Consider the following 17,879-nt stretch of genomic DNA (forward strand, 5'->3'; position numbering starts at 1 on the left):
CTCGGGGACCCCCATCACCCTCGCCGAGGCGCGGGTAACTCTCCTGGTAGCGGGTAAGACAATTAATTTTTTAATCAACAGCGAGGCTACCTATTCTGTTTTGCCGTTCTTCTCTGGACCTAGCCTTCCATCCAATATCTCTGTAGTAGGAGTAAGTGGAAAGCCATCCACTCCACGAAAAACTCCACTCCTTAATTGCTGCCTGGCCAACAACTACTTTGCACACTCATTCCTCTTTCCCAACTAAAAAGGGCCCCTACCGAAAGCAATCAGTGGAAATCAGTTTGGCTTTCTCCCACTCGCCTCAAACTTACTAAATTTGCTTAACTATCTCATACTCCCCAACCTTGCCAGGACCATCCTTCTTTGCCCATATTCCAACAAATGCTTCCATTCCTCATTCCTATACTAATACTGTGCCTTATTTTATTCTTCATCCGTATGTCCAAATACCAACCATGGGCCCTGACCTTAACAACGCCCCTTAACAGCAGGAAGTAGCCAGACAGACCATGGTGCCCCTTTATCACTATTATCAATAAAAGGTTGGACTGTTTGGACGAACGGAGGCAAGATGGTGCACTTCCGGGTTCTTCATCCCCCCCTCCCAACTCTTCCCGCGCGCGTGAAAATGCAGCCGGCACCCAGGGAGGGTGCAGACCAACTGGGCATGCGCCAGGTGACGTCAATCTGAAGAGACCAAGATTTACCTGGTCGCACCTGCGGAATGCCCCCCGACACACCCGTGCCCCGCCTATTGCCCTCCCACTCCTAGAAAAGCCACTCTTGGCCAGTGAGCCACGCGGCCTTCTCACAGCCCCACTCCTGTCGGGATGTCGGGACTGTGGGAATTCCGTCCGAGAGCCCCACCGGGGGACTCTGCTGGCCTCCTTTGCCGGAGGCCGACAGACTTCTCCCGCACACCTTAGGTTACCAAAAATAAATGTGCAGTTTTGCTCCTACACTTGCCTACCTGCTGGTTCTTTTGTGCCCGCTCTGGGCTGGTCTTAGAAAAAACAAATCAATTACCTCAGGTAATATATAGGAAACTGTGAGTTCAAATACATAATAGGAGGGACAACTTATTACCTTCAAGTATATATTTTGAAGATAATATGCATTCAATTTTAAAAGTCTTTTAAGGTTTTTCAGATGAGAAAATTACACGCTATATTTTGGGAAATCCAATATTGTGAAAAGTGGCTTTAAATATTCTGTATTTAGGGAATAAATTCATTTTTGATAAAATGTTATGAGACACTCAAGTGTGCATATGACCAAATTTTAGCCGATTTTACAGCACTAATACATTGTCACAGACTAGTTTACTCTTTGTAGAGTCTTCATCAGAATGAAAACTTTTCTTTCTCTTTCTGGAATTATGTTTGAAATTGTGTAAATGTGTCATTTTTTCTTTGCCTTAACATATCTGCATATTTACTCATAAAATTGTACTAGCAGGCATACTGCCATAGATCATACACCTCATCTACAATTAAATATGCAAGTGTCAAGATCAATCATTACATTTCCATCATCACATGAGAGTCAAGTATGCATGAATAACTGAATAGATAACAGGTAGAATAATGATATTATCTTTTATATAATTTTTTAAAATAATTAATTTTGCACATTTCTTCTATTTCTGTGAAGATTCCAAAAGTATATAATTCTTAAGTAAATTGTGCTTTATTCCTTTTTGTATTTTCCTATTTTGAAACGAAATTTTAAAAATCATTATGCATTACTTGTGATTCAGTTTGTAACTGTATTTGCTCAACTTTCATTCAGTCTTCTAAGTGGGAGTTTTAACTTTCAATAACTGAAAGTTTAAAAGTACTTAAAGTGGCACTATGACTCTTTGGAAACGTGCTATTTCCAAAAACTTAAATGAGCTAGAATTTTTGGAAACTGTAAAATAATACAAGTTAGATAACTATATGGATAGGAGTGTATCATTCATAATTTGTCATTTATAATATGTAATTTTAGATTGTTTTAACCTTCAAAACAACGTTTGCTCTCAGTGATTCACAGTAAGAGTATTTGTAGAATTACAGAAAACAATAACCAATTCATTAATTGGCCTTTTATTTTGAGACAAAAATAAAATGATCTAAAACATTGCAATAAATAAAAACATAATCATCAAAAGATCAAGAATATAGATGTTAGAAAACTCCTGGAAATGAGATATTCCAATAAAATTTTGACTGTGCAGGAGGAGTAGAAAATAATGAATAGAATAAATTACAGATTAATGTGCTTTCAGATGTGAGTATGAACAAGAAGGAGCTATATTTTCTCCTGAACTCCCAAAGGCTTAAAATTCAGCAATGTAAGGAATGTTGGATAGCAGAAGAGCCATGACTGAGGATTGGGAATCAGAATTATTTAAATGTCTAATTATAAGAAGAATGATTTTCCATGCCCTGACAGCTTTATGGCATCTTTCTGCCAGACAAGAGATCAGAAGTTTCCAGAAAGGATTAATTTAATGACAATGGCAAAATTATCATATTATTCATGTTGGGCATAAACTGTACTCCAGTCTCTGCATAATTTCCTTAAATACAAAACCCACAAGTTAATACAACTCTTCTCTCTGACAATTAACATTCATAAGAAGACTAGTGAAAATTAAAATTATTATGTAAGAAATTAATTTCAAAATGCAGTAAAAGAGAAGGAAGATAAAGGCAATGAAATTTCTTAGAAAGCGAGTTAAATAGAGAGAAAATACAAAGAGTGAAGTTAAGAGTTTCTTTATTTGACAAACAGAAATTCCAGAAATTCCATTGGCTATCCCAATTTCAGGCCTTCGGACTTTCATTGAACCATACCACTGACCTTCCTGGATCTCCAACTTCCAGATGGCATATTGTGGAATTCTTCAGTCTCCATAATCATGTAAGCTGATTCCTGATAATAAATTTCTCTCTCTCACTCTCTCTCTCCTTGTTTCTTCATATATACAGACCTAGCACACACACACACATTTATATGTGTGTGTATATATAAGTGTGTGTGTATATATACACAGATAAATATTTACGTATTTATATAAATGTCTATATATTTAGGTATATATTTAGCATATATATCTATGTGTATATATAGATATATATAGCATGATCTAAAACATTGCAATAAATAAAAATAATCATGAGATCAAGAAAAGAGGTGTTAGAAAACTACTAGAAATGAGGCCTTCCAATAAAATTTTGATTGTGCAGGGATCAAAATAGCAAATAGATAAACATGCTAGATACGATATACATATATATGTATAAAACTAGATAAATATATATTCAAGATATATATATATATATATAGCTATACATGTGTTTGTTTTAATGTTTAAAAGAGTTTTAATTAATGACAATAATTCCATGAAAAAACGGGATAAAGAATGGGATGACAAAAAGTATTTGCTCTTACTAAGGCAATGCAAAATAGATTCATTATCAAAGACCATTGATTTTTTAAAGATCAACAAACCAAAACCATAAAGTGGAATACAGAAAAATAGCTTTTTATAAGTATGATTTAATTAAAGCTGTTTACAGTTATTCTCTCCCACAGCAGCAAAGCACGAATTAAAAAAAACATAAGAGATGAGAAACACAGGCACATGCAATACACAGAGTTAGCGGAGCTGGCGTGCAAAGTCTGTGCAACTTGAAGTTTCACTGCAACAGGAATGAGACCAGACGTAGGTGACCTTTGTTTTTCCTGTTAGGAACAAAGGGGAAGAAAAAAAGACTGCAAAGGAAACAAACACAAATTCCTGTAATTGCCCATTGCCCAGGGTGACAGCACTATAGAAAACAGTTCTAAGTTAATTCTCAGAGATGACCAGAGATTGTTCAGCGTTTACACAAAAGTGCATAATTCCTTTTTTTTTTACAAAATAAAATAAATATCATTTGCCATCATAAACCTTTTTGTTTTTTTTAGAGAAGAATAATTTTTGCAGCAGGACACAAAAATTAAAGAATGTATAAGATGAAAAAAATATAGTAAGATAAGATTAATATGTTATTGAAGATATTGATGGCTGTTATATATGGATGTTAAGGTAATAATTCAGATTATTTTTCAAGCTAATCCTGAGGGAAAATATCTGTTTACAATTTAAATATTAATGTTATGTAAAAAGTATTATTAACAAATCCACTATCACAAATATCAATTTCCTATGTGGTCTTCTATATAGAGAGACAATAAAATAGTAAGTACATGCAAAAAAAAAAAAAAAATACATGTGCAAAAACATGTCCAAAGTCCTTTAGAATCTGGACTTCGTATCAGATATTTGCTTTCCTTCCCCAACCCATCTTCTGATAGTGTTTTGTGTTTTATCACCCTACCAACACTGAACACTATTCCTTAAAACTGTGCATAAAGTCAGTGAGAAATTATTTTATTGTACATTCAAGATATATAATATATATGTTCTAGATATATATATGCTAGAAATATATGCTATATATATATATTTATGCTAGGGATGTGTGTGTGTGCATATGGAGAGAGAATAAAAAAGTGAGTCACGCACTGTAAAACAATGTTTCAATCAACGACAGACTGCATATATGATGGTGGTCCCATAAGATTACATGAAACTTAAAAATTCCAACTGTTTAGCGACATTGTAGCCATTATAACATCATAGCTCAATGTATTAGTCACATGTTGGTGGTGATGTTGGTGTAAACAAACCTACTGTGTTGCCAGTCATATAAAAGCATAGCATGTACAGTTATGTACAGTGCATAATACTTGATAATAAAATACTATGTTATTGGTTTATGTAGTTACTGTACTGTATTTTTATCTTTACTTTAGAGTACACAGTTACTTCAAAAAAGCCTCAGGCACCTTCTTCAAAACGCATTCCAGAAGGCATTATTATCACAGGAGATGATAGCTGCATGTGTGTTATTGTCTCTGAAGATCTTCTAGTGGGACAAGAGGTGGAGGTGGAAGACAGTAATGTTAATGATCCTGACCCCATGTGGGCCTAGACTACTGTGTGTGTTTTTAGCAAACAAGTAAAATATATGTATATATTTTCAAAATAGTAAAGAGCTCATAGAATAAGAATGTAAAGAAAGAAGATATTTTTTGTACAGCTGTACAATGTTTTTGTGTCTGAAATGTTGTGACAAAAGAGTCACAAAATTTAAAAAATTAAAAAATGTATTAGATCAAAAAGACATAGTAGGATAAGGTTAATATATTATTAAAGAAAAAGTATTAATACATTTAGTATAGCCTGAGTGTACAGCCTTTTTAAAGTCTGCAGTAGTTATACAGTAATGTCCTAGGCCTTCACATTCACTCATTGCTCACTGGCACATCCAGAGAAACTTTCAGTCTTGCAAGCTCCATTCATGGTAAGGGTCCTAAATAGGTTCACCATTTTAAAAATCTTTATACCGTATTTTTACTGTATATTTTCTATGTTTAGACACACAGATACTTAGCATTGTGTTACATTTGCCCACAGTATTCACTACAGTGATGTGCCGTACAAGATTGCAGCATAGAAGCAATAGGCTATACCCTGTAGACTAGGAGTGTAGGCTATACTACCTAGGTTTGTGTTTGCAAAACAGTGAAATTGCTTTATGACCCATTTCTCAGAGTGTATGCCCATCATTAAGTGATACATGACTGTATCTACTCCATTAAGAACAAAATGCGCCCCTTACATAATGAAAGATGTCTAATATAACTTACCCGTGACCACATAGCTGGTCTATCACCATGGGGAATATCGGTATACCGGGGATTCATTGTTGGTTTTTGCTGCTTCTGGCAAATTGCGAACACAAGGACAGCCTTGGTGAATGGAAGTCCATTTGACTGGGCCCATGCATAACAAAGATCCTTGCTATCATAATCACTTTGTGAGTCCAATAGGCAATGACAAAAGTGTCTAATGAAAGAGTTTGACAGCTATGCACAAAATGGATCATTCTATCAATTTCATTTAAAACATTCCCCTTGGGTGAGGTTATTCTTTTGTGAATATTCACACGAGACAAAAATATCTTTATTTTTTCCCCTTTCAGAAAGGTTATCCTCATACTTCTTCATAAATTTTCTTACCACCAATTTCCCAATTACGTTTCTTCCAAGTCCCTGGCCATCCCCCCAAATTATTGGCCATAGCTTATGAATCAGTGTCTAATTGCACATCTGACCATTTCTATTTCCAGGCAAAGTGAACAACCAGGTGCAATGTTTGAGGTTCTGATTATTGAGAGGATTTTTATTTACCACTGTCCTTCAGAAATATCCCAGAAAGGGCCTTTGTGCTGCAGCTGTCTACTTTGTGGTGCCTGCAGGTCATGCAGAATCATCTGTTCAGCAAGCCCAAGTCTTCTCTGTTTCTGTTGACTAACTGATTTCGCCTGAAGTCTTCGGAAGAAACCAACCCTGCAACATTTTGATTTTATTATGATAAGACTGACCTTGGATTTCTAACCTCTACAAATATAAGAATACATTGTGTGTGAACTCTTGAGAACCTCCCCAAGAGGCCCTGGCTACAGGCTAAGAGGGAGGGCAATATAGGAGGAATGAAGACCGTGGGCATTTGGACCACATGATGTAACGTACTTGTACTTTCGGGGCCTGCTTGAGCCCAGGTCATGTATGTACCACTTTTGTTTGATGATGGCGTACTTCTGTGCATGTTTAACTAAATAGTTTGTCAGATAATACACAGTTCATGATGGGTAGTAACTTGATGACCCATGGTTAAGTATTCAGGCTCTATTAAGGCCAAAGAGGAGACCAAAAGCAGCTTCTCAAAAATATAGTAATCTGAAGAAGACAGCAGGGTATTAATCCAGAATCCTAGGGGTCTTCACTTCTACTCACATGTGGAAGCTACCAAAGGCCCTGAGTAGCACCTCAATATGCCACTGATGCTTCAAGTACTGTTGGATCTGCTGGGGCAGATAGCCCAAACAGCAGAGCAGTTTGCACAGGAGTCTGGACCTGTGGCAGAGCCTTTTCATGTTCTGTACCCGACTCAAAACCAGTAGCTCTTTGGGTCACTTGGTAAATGGGCCAGAGAAACATAGCTAAATGGGAATTACATTACTTCTCAAATCCAAAGAGGCCTTCCAGGCGTTGTTCGTCTTTTTTGGTTGTAGGAAGGGCCAGATGCAATAACTTGTCTTTCACCTTAGAAGAGATATCACAACATGCCCCACATCACCGGGCCCATAGAAATTTAATTAGGTAGACTACTCCTAAATTTTACTCACATACATTTCTTAGTTTTTGATATACAATTGTCCTAGAGTAGTCGCTACTTTTTATTCACTGTATCCAATCAGCATAATGGCATCAGTTTAATATACCATGTGAGTTCTTGTGGAAGGAAAGGCAATAAAAATCCTTGCAAACTAAGTGACAACATAAGGCTGGAGAATTGATACACCCCTGAGGTGGAACAGTGAAGGTGTGCTGCTGCCCTGGCCAGCTGAAAGCAAGCTGCCTCTGGTGGGCATTACTGACAGTGATAGAGAAAAAGGAATTTGCCGGATTAATAGCTGTATACCAGCTACCACGGGATTTGCTCAAGAAATGAAACTACATCTGGCACAGTGACTGCAATTGTAGCCACCTTCTGCATACACTCACAACAACCCACCATCATTTCCAAAGATCTCTCTGTCTTCTGTGGAGGCTAAATAAGCAAACTGAATGGGGATATAGTGGGAATCACCACTCCTGCATCCTTCAAACTTCTCATGCTGGCACTAATCTCTGTAATCCCTCCAGAATGTATTATTGCTTTTGATTTACTATTTCCCTAGTGAGAGGCAGTTCTAGTGGCTTTCACTTCATCTTCGCCATAACACCCTCATTCCACCAGTCAGGGAACCAGTGTAAGAATTTTGCAAGCTGCTGTATATATCTATTCTGATTATGCATTCTAGAACTGGAGAAACAACCATCAGATGGTTTCAGGAACCCACTGGACACCTGTGCGATTGACCTGAGCTAAGACTCCATTGATAACGTGACATTCATAAGCCCCTGTCTTGACTAATGGGCCACAAGTGGCTCCTAGAATCTCCTAAAATCAATGTCAATTTAGAGTCAATATCCAGTAGTCCTTCAAAGGCTTGATTCTTCCTTTTCCCCAGTGCATAGCTACCCTGATAAAAAGTCATAGGTCTTTTGGGAAAGGCTAGGATAAAGATTAACAGTAAAACTTTTTGGTCGTATACTCTGGTTCTTTCTCAAGGTGACCCAACTTTCCCTCATTTAAGGAGTTCTGCTGTGGTGGCAACTGCCAGTGCTAATGCTATGGCCACAAACTCAAGAATGCTAACAAATTCTAGAAACTGCAATAGGGAAGCCACAGATTTCCCCCTGAAGTCTTCAGAAGAAACCAGCCCTGCAATGCTTTGATTTTATTCCTATAAGACTGAGTTTTTATTTCTGATCTCTAGAAATAGAAGAGAATACATTTGTGGGTGAAGCCACCTATTTTATAGTAATCTGTTTTTGTGGTAATAGAATAATAATATAGAGCATAAAGAAACTTTTACAAGTGGTGGAAATTATCTATATCATGATTGTGGTGGCCGAAATATGACTGTATAGGCATATCAAACTTCATTGAACTATTTACTTTTATATGTAAATAATATAAAGTAATTTTAAAAATAATGTTTTAAGTTCATTCCATTCCTGTTCTTTCACCTAACTTTACTGCTCACACCCTAAATTTCCCATCTTTATTTCCTCTTACTAATATTTTCACATTCTTCCAAATGCAAATGAATCCACAAAGGTTGCCAAGATGACCACAGCTTCTCTGATGCTTTAGTAGAACTCAAATTATACCTCTCACATACTTCCTACCATTTCTGACTGCAGTATAGAGACTTATAATATTTCATCTTCCCTGGTAGACTGCAGGCTTCTTCAGACCTACCATCATGAAGTTTTGCATTCTGAAAACAATTCAGCATAGATCTTTCCACATAATCTATATTCCATAAAACTGTGCTTATAAAATACATTAATTCACTGATGTCTTTATTTAATTAGCAAACATGCCTAAGTCACTACTATACGCCTGGTTCTGTACTGGATACTAGGTATTAACCTGTCTTTTCCGGTTATCACAAAGTTCTTCTTTTTGTTCCTCTCTCCTCTACCGGTAGAGATTCAGCACATTTATTGTGCTAAGAGTTCCTATTTGTCCATAAAACAGAGCAAGATAAACACAGTACTGACATCTCCTACGGTGATTAAATAGCACTCAAACAGCCTTGTGTATCTGGGCTCCATTTGCTCTCTCAGGTATAGAGATCCATACAGTTCGGATGACCTGTGATGTCAGTGTGTTACTGCCTACAGGCTTGATTCTGGCTTTGTTAAACAGCGTGATGAGCCAGCTATTCCATTTCTTCCTCTCAACTGTAAAGGCTCTACTTTATGCTGCCAATTATGTAATAGATTCTGCGGTGGTGGCGACTGCTGATATGTATTTTACCATGTATATCCAGGCTTTGTGTCATACAATCACATTAAATAATAATCTAGCAGTTCTGCAAAATATAGGCAAATAAATAAATCTGGTCAGGATGAAAAGACTTCATATTTTATGTTAAATTTTAAACTATGGGCTAGGTAAGTTTTTTTTTTATTTTTATTTTTTATTTATTTATTTTATTATTATACTTTAAGCTCTAGGGTACATGTGCATAACGTGCAGGTTTGTTACATATGTATACTTGTGCCATGTTGGTGTGCTGCACCCATCAACTCGTCAGCACCCATCAATTCGTCATTTATATCAGGTATAACTCCCAATGCAATCTCTCCCCCCTCCCCCACCATGATAGGCCCTGATGTGTGATGTTCCCCTTCCCGAGTCCAAGTGATGTCATTGTTCAGTTCCCACCTATGAGTGAGAACATGCGGTGTTTGTTTTTCTGTTCTTGTGATAGTTTGCTAAGAATGATGGTTTCCAGCTGCATCCATGTCCCTACAAAGGATGCAAACTCATCCTTTTTTGTGGCTGCATAATATTCCATGGTGCATATGTGCCACATTTTCTTAATCCAGTCTGTCACAGATGGACATTTGGGTTGATTCCAAGTTTTTGCTATTGTGAATAGTGCCGCAATAAACATACGTGTGCATGTGTCTTTATAGCAGCATGATTTATAATCCTTTGGGTATATACCCAGTAGTGGGATGGCTGGGTCATATGGTACATCTAGATCTAGATCCTTGAGGAATCGCCATACTGTTTTCCATAAAAATAATCAATATCATGAAAATGGCCATACTGCCCAAAATTATTTATAGATTCAATGCCATCCCCATCAAGCTACCAATGAGTTTCTTCACAGAATTGGAAAAAACGGCTTTAAAGTTCATATGGAACCAAAAAAGAGCCCGCATTGCCAAGACAATCCTAAGTCAAAAGAACAAAGCTGGAGGCATCACGCTACCTGACTTCAAACTATACTACAAGGCTACAGTAACCAAAACAGCATGGTACTGGTACCAAAACAGAGATATAAACCAATGGAACAGAACAGAGTCCTCAGAAATAATACCACACATCTACAGCCATCTGATCTTTGACAAACCTGAGAGAAACAAGAAATGGGGAAAGGACTCCCTATTTAATAAATGGTGCTGGGAAAATTGGCTAGCCATAAGTAGAAAGCTGAAACTGGATCCTTTCCTTACTCCTTATGGGCTAGGTAAGTTTCTAGGGGAAACAAGATGCTCTCAGTGTACACTAATAGGATTGCATTTGGATGCTGTTATGTACAGTTTTCACCTCACAGAGTTCCTATGAACCAATTTTATCTTTACATAGTTTTGAACTAAACCATTGTGTTCACTGGTCTCATGAAAGTTTGATATCTGATTTATCTACTATTTCTCTTATGTTTACAGAAATGTTATTAAAAAATGGAAAGCAGTGTTTCACGTTTTCATTCTCTTACAGAGAATCCCCTAAAATGTCACCTATATGAAGCTGTAAATAGTACTAATTTCTCTTCTCGCAGATTAAGAGAGATGTAGCTTTTTAAAAAACAAACAAACAAACAAACATTTCATCAATCCCTGAAAGATTTTAGCTGCGCCCCTTTGACAAAGATTGGCTTTTATCTTTTTAGCTTTCCATCAATGTTTCCAAAGTTTCTTAATTCTGGAAAAATACTAGTCATTCACATGGTGATGCTGTTTTATTAAAATTATGTTTCAAATTAACATCTGTCTTATCACTTTAGGCTTTTACCCACAACATTTTCTTAAGATATTTTTCAAAAATAATACCAATTTAAGAGATTTTGCAATGAATACCTGTGTACTATTAACTTTACTAAGCTTGTTATTTTGTTTGTTTCTGTTTTTTCATACCTATCAATTCCTTTGCATATCTGTGGATCCACCTGATTTTGAACACATTTCAAGTACATTGTAGACACTAATGTATTTTTATCTAATTACTTTAGAACACACAGCATTACTAGATTTCAATATTTAAATATAACATTTACATACAAGGAAATGCATGAATTTGCACTTCTCTCAGTTCCTCTTTCCACCAACTCTGGTATTTTCCTGCCTTTTTTTTCTTTGTTTTAGAGATAGGGTCTTGCTCTGTTGCCCAGGCTGGAGTGCAGTGGTGTGATCATAGCTCACTGCAGCTGCAAACTCGTGGGCTTATGCAATCCTCCCACTTCAGCTTCCTGAGTGGCTGCAATTACATGTACATGCCACCATACCCAGCTAATTTTAAAATATGGTTTTGGAGATGGGGGTCTCACCATGTTGCCCAGGCTAGTCTTTAACTCTGGTCCTTTAATAATCCTCCTGCCTCAGCCTCCCAAATTCTGGGATTATAGGCATGAGCCACCATGCCTAGCCAATGTAAATGGATGCTCAGAAAACCTATTTTCACTCAGCCCATTTGGAGTAGTTGAACATTTTGCTCATTATCATAACATTTTTTTACTCTATATTTAGTTGCTACTTATCTATATTTTGGGGCCAAGAAATTAAGGGAAATTTGATACAAAAACTGCAAAAATAAAAGAATGATCTAGAATGGTGGAACAAAGACCTTTGAAATCTGCTTTTTCGTAAAAACAATAATAACCCTATCAAAAAATGTCTACATTAATGTTTTTAGAACACTGAGAATTGCTATATGTTCGAAACCATCTGAAAGTTATGTATTTAAAGAAACAAACAAAGACAGCTGAATTTCAGTAAAAAGAGTGAGTGTTATATATTTTAACTTTCCCTAATCTCATTCTGCTCTCCCCAGCTCATCAGTGGCTTTGAAAACCAATACCCTCACAACTATGGTAGCTGTGAAACCATAGTTTCACATTATAGTAACTACTGGAGGATGAATAAAAGATTTGAAGCTCCACAGTTCCCCCCAAGGAATTGTCACTATTTGACCTGACTGGTAGATTGCTGAAAAGTTCTGTTATTTGAGCTGACTCTAGGAGCTCACTCTGTGGAAACAGCCCTATCCTCATGGGATTTGGGGCAAACAACCAGGGCCAATTGTTAACATTGGCTGCCTGAGATGGCATTACCAGTTGATGCTAATATACTCCAACATGCACATAGAGTTCCTAGGCAAACACTGGGAGATATATTGACTAATGGCATTTCATAAAATCTCTGTTTAATTATTAACCAAATAACAAAACTAACCAAGCAGAGATTTCGGTGGCCTCAAATGACATAGGATACAGACTTCACAGAAATAGTGCAGAAAAGTCACTAAAGAAATAAACAGAATTGACAACACAAGAAGCAGCAAAGCCCAACATATCCTGGGTGGCAGTGGTGTTTGATTTTCCAAGTTGACATATTAAATTATTTAAAAAATTAACAATCAATATTTTGTGTTTTGCTGTGTTTGTAAGTTAAGATGCTAATTGTAATTCCTATAGCAGACATTAATAATATGATGCTAAAATATTCAATAAAAAAAGAACTAAAATTGCATACTAGAAAATATCTTTTGAACACAAAAGAGGCAATAATAAAAAAAAAGAGCAAAATACATAAGACATATACAGTAAATAGCAAATGGCAGACTTAAATCTTACCTTATCAGTAACTCAGTAATTGCATTCTGTGAATGGACTGACCACTCCAATTCATTTTTTTTTTTTTCTTTTTTGAGACAGAATCTTGCTGTTGTTGCCCAGGCATGGTCTCAGCTCACGGTAACCTCCACCTCCCAGGTTCAAGAGATTCTCTTGCCTCAGCCTCCCAAGTAGCTGGGATTACAGCCATGCACCACCTTACCCAGCTAATTTTTGTATGTTTAGTAGAGATGGGGTTTCACCATGTTGGCTAGGCTGGTCTCGAATGCCAGACCTCAGGTGATCCACCTGCCTCGGCCTCCCAAAGTGCTGAAATTATAGGCGTGAGCCACTGTACTTGGCCTCCAATTCTAAGGTATAGATGACCAAGTCAACTTAAAAAGCAGTCCAATATATTACTATTATTACAAAAGATAGAGTTGAAATTCAATGACACAATCAATTGAATGAAAGAGACATAAAAAGATATACTATGTAAACAGTACTCAAAATAGAGCTGGAGTGGCTATACTATAACCATGCAAAGTAGACTTAAAAATGTCTTCTAGACACCAAAAGGATATTTTGAAGTAACAAATGGTCAATACATCCTGAAGGTGTAAATATTATAAACACATATGCACAAAATATTGCTCTGCGAAAATGTGAAATAAAAGTGATCCAGTTGAATGTAGAAATAGATAATTCAATAATTGTTGGACAGAAGTCTTTTATATAGATAGAGAAAAGTCTCTTCCAGCTTCTGTTAATCTCTAAGGGCCTTTAATTTAAAATGTTCATTTTACCAGGGACTCATGTTTTAAGGTGAAGTTTTCGAGGCTCCTTCAAAGTGCAAGTTTACACCCTGAAAAAAATGACAAAACATCATTGAAAAAATTAACGAAGGCCTAAATAAGAAGTAAAACAGTCCCCGTTCATGGGTTAGGTGACTTAATATTTTAAAGAAAGCAATATTCCTCATATTAGTATAAAAACTCAGGGTATTCCCTTTCAAAATCCTGTGACCAGTTGTTGCATAAACTGGCAACCTGATCCTAAAAATAATTAAAAAATACAAGGGAATCTGAATAATTACAACAATCTTGAAAAAGAAAAATGTTGAAGAACTCACACTTCCCGATTTTAACAAAAATGCCATCATGACTTGAAAATCAAGCAAAAATAAAACGAGTGTTTTTTAGAACCTAAATTTCTTGCTCTTTTTTATTACTAATCCATCACATTTCCTACACTAATACAAATAGTATATAACTGTAAGTTTTTCCAGACATACATGCATGTACATTTTTAGAATTGCATATGAATATTTAGAAAAAAATGTTTAGTTTACCTGAAGTGTGAGATTGAAAAAGATCTGCCCACTTATCTCACACTCTTTCTTCTATGTTGACTAACCACAATCACTAAATATTCCCAATTACGTTTAATATCAGACCCTGGAAGACAGATAAATGTGATTCAATGCCATATAACTCTTTAAAATATTCCCCTGAATACTTAAAGGTAATAATGTCCAACAATCATATGCAATTTTAGCATTTGCAAATAGCATTATGTCAGTTGACATAAAATGTATTTATGAATAAAATGATTACATGTTAACATATATTAAGCCAACACCTAATAATTATCTGTCTTGCAGACAGTAATCTTCTTGGCTTTTTTCAAGAATAAACTTTGTTGTCCGTATAATTATTTGAAGTTTATAAGCAAGGAACTGCAAAGACTGGCATTTCTGTATTAATTAAGTCTAACATTAATGAAGACTGACAGACAATTAGAATTCTGGAGCTCCCAGAGCTATTGATATTGTCTAGCCAATGTTCTCATTTTCAGTGACTAAGGTCACTCAGACATTTTCAGTCCAATATTCTGTTCTTTGCATAATGAACACACGCACACAGACACACACACGCACACACACACACACACACACACTCTCTCTTAATGATTAACAAGGCCAGAATCGTGCACAAATGAAGTAGTTTTTTTCACAAAGGTTTCACTGATATCCCTCACTCTCTCTCTCTCACACAACTTCAGTTTTATATGATTTACTCTTCTTTTTTTTTTTTTTGACAGCGATTTTAAATTTTAAGTTCAATTAATGCTGAAATGCATTATGTATTATTTAAGAAAGATGAGTGTTGAATGTATTCTGCAGATATTAGGCCTTTGAAACTTCTGCTTAGTGGTTAATTCTAGGCAATATTTTTTTTGGATACAACTGTATTTCCTAACCTTTCCCACCATATGCAGTCAACAATATATTGTTTTCATTTTGTTGCCATTAATTATTATTTGATAATTCATACTGAATCAAGCTTTTATATCTTATAAGGTTTTAAACCTTTCAATGAAATTAGACATTATGACTAACAGACTAACTTGGGAGCATTTCCCACCTTCCAATAAAATTAATCATTGCTTCTAGGAGCAAGTCAAAATTTTTCTGAATTCAATTTGACCATGAAGACTTTACAGCTCACTAAAACTAATGTGCTAATGGCAAAGAATCTCTCTGTCAGCCACTACTGTAAACTTTGCATTTGTCATCTTTTGAACCATGAATACAAACATACTAATAAAATAATATTACTAAGAAACTAACATGTTTTGTCAGTGTTTCTCACATCAGTGTTAGTTTAGCAGATTCTGTGTAATTTTTACCTGGGGGTAGCTAAATTAGGAATATGTATATGTCTTTTGAAGTTAAAGATGAAAGGTTATCATTTCTTCTAAAAGTACAACTGAGAGGTTCATTTATAAGATACCAGTTGACATGGTTTGGCTGTGTTCCCAACCTCATCTTGAATTGTCGTTCCCACAATCCCCACATGTTGTAGTAAGGACCTGGTGGGAGGTAATTGAACTATGGGGGTGGGTTTTTTCCATGCTCTTCATGTGATAGTTAATAAGTGTCACGAAAGCTGATGGTTTTACAAAGGGCAGTTTTCCTGCATGCACTCTTGCCTGCTACCATATAAGTAAGACATGCTTTTGCCCTGCTTTGCCTTCCACCATGATTGTGAACCTTCCCTAGCCATGTGGAACTGTGAGTCAATAACACCTCTTTCCTTTATAAACAATCCAGTCTTGGGTATGTCTTTATCAGCAGCGCAAGAACGGACTAATACAGCAGTAGAGCTGAGAACGACATAGGGCCTCAAGGCATGTTGTTGGGGAAAAAAACAGATAGACAAACATACTCAATACCTGGCACATTATTTTTTCTCACATTCTTTTTAAACTCTCTCATCTGCCAAGTATTATACTTTATTTTTTTTTCTGAACTAACTATGAATATTTAATTTTTATTCAGTCGTATAATACAATCTGACCCTAGAGTGGAAGGGTAGGGGAGTTGGATAAAAGACATAAGATATATGGGTTCTCCAGAGAAACAGAATCCTATGGAGACAGAGAGAAAGAGAGATTGATTATACAGATTGACTGACATGATTATGGGGTCCAAATTCAGATGCTTAAAAAGCAGTTCAAGGTGAAAGATAACTGAGTGGATAACTGCAGTGTGGGCCAGAAACAAAGCTTTGAAAGTCAAAGTTACTTCAAAGTAATCACTCGAGTTTTAAGAAAGCATGCAATTTCATCAAGGAATAAAAAAGAAATAAATGATGGCAGAATCCAGAACACTGGAGTGTCTCTATCATTATCGTTGGAAGAAAGAGAACAGGGACAAAGGTACATTCCCAAGGGAGGAAGAGGAAGTCTCACAAATGCCATAGAAGACTCAGACAAGGAGATTTTAGAAAGGAACATTGGCCAACATTAGAGTACACTGAAGAAAAGCTAGAAGGAAAATTGACATGTGGCATAAACTGATTTGATGATTAGGGAATTTTTGGTACCACATAAATCAAGCAAGAAGTTAAACAGAAAATGGCTGATAAGCGTCCTGTTATTGGTATTGGTTTTCAAATTTTATTTATTTTTTGTGTTTATTTTTTGAGATTGAGACTTGCTCTGTAACCCAGGCTAGAGTTCAGTGGTGCAAACACAACTCACTGCAACTTTGACCTCCTGGGCTCAAGTGATCCTCCCGCCTCAGCCCCCCAGGTAGTTGGGACTACAGGTGTGAACCACCATGCCTGGCTATTTTCGTATATATTTTTTTCGTCATGTTTCCCAAGCTGGTCTTGAACTCCTGAGCTCAAGCGATCCGCCTGCCTCAGCCTCCTATAGTGCTGGGATTACAAGCATCAGCCACCACACCCAGACTTCAAACTTCCATGGGTATATTTTCGTCACTTTAAAACACACATTTTGCCTCAGTCTGGAATGTAGAATGGAATTCTGGATTTATAAAAACTCCCAGTTATAACACTGTGATTAATTCAGGGATAGCACTTACATAGCAAGACTGTAAAGTGCTTAAATTAATTTAGTAACTAGTAAATAAGAAGAGTTAGCATAGAATTCAAGAGATTTGAGAGATAGGAAAGGGTAGGATACATTGAGGTCCATTGAAGTAGGTCATGGTAAGAGGAATTAAAAATTATGTCAGGATGCACTTGTAGTAAATCTTCCTCTTTAGTGGAGAAACTGTGTACAATTCTTACGTATTTTCACAGACCCCAGTTCAAACAAATTAAGCAAAAATATAGGTAACAGTATTGTACTAGTTAACAGTAGGTTATTCTTGTTCCATCTTGATAGAGATGGATCACGGTAGATAATTAGCCTTGACAAGACTTTGATTTGGTAAGCAGG

The 17,879-nt window shown here is 36.3% G+C and overlaps 1 non-coding gene across 1 annotated transcript; it reads right to left on the reverse strand.

Annotated features, from left to right (window-relative positions):
- Positions 1-11,952: 11,952 nt before the first annotated feature.
- Positions 11,953-12,025, reverse strand: LOC111545171. The gene has a single exon (XR_002732358.1). It is a non-coding gene; the product is annotated as a small nucleolar RNA Z40 (small nucleolar RNA).
- Between the last annotated feature and the right edge of the window lie 5,854 nt (positions 12,026-17,879).

Source organism: Piliocolobus tephrosceles, chromosome 2 (assembly GCF_002776525.5).
Source record: "Piliocolobus tephrosceles isolate RC106 chromosome 2, ASM277652v3, whole genome shotgun sequence".
NCBI classification, from domain to species: domain Eukaryota; kingdom Metazoa; phylum Chordata; class Mammalia; order Primates; family Cercopithecidae; genus Piliocolobus; species Piliocolobus tephrosceles.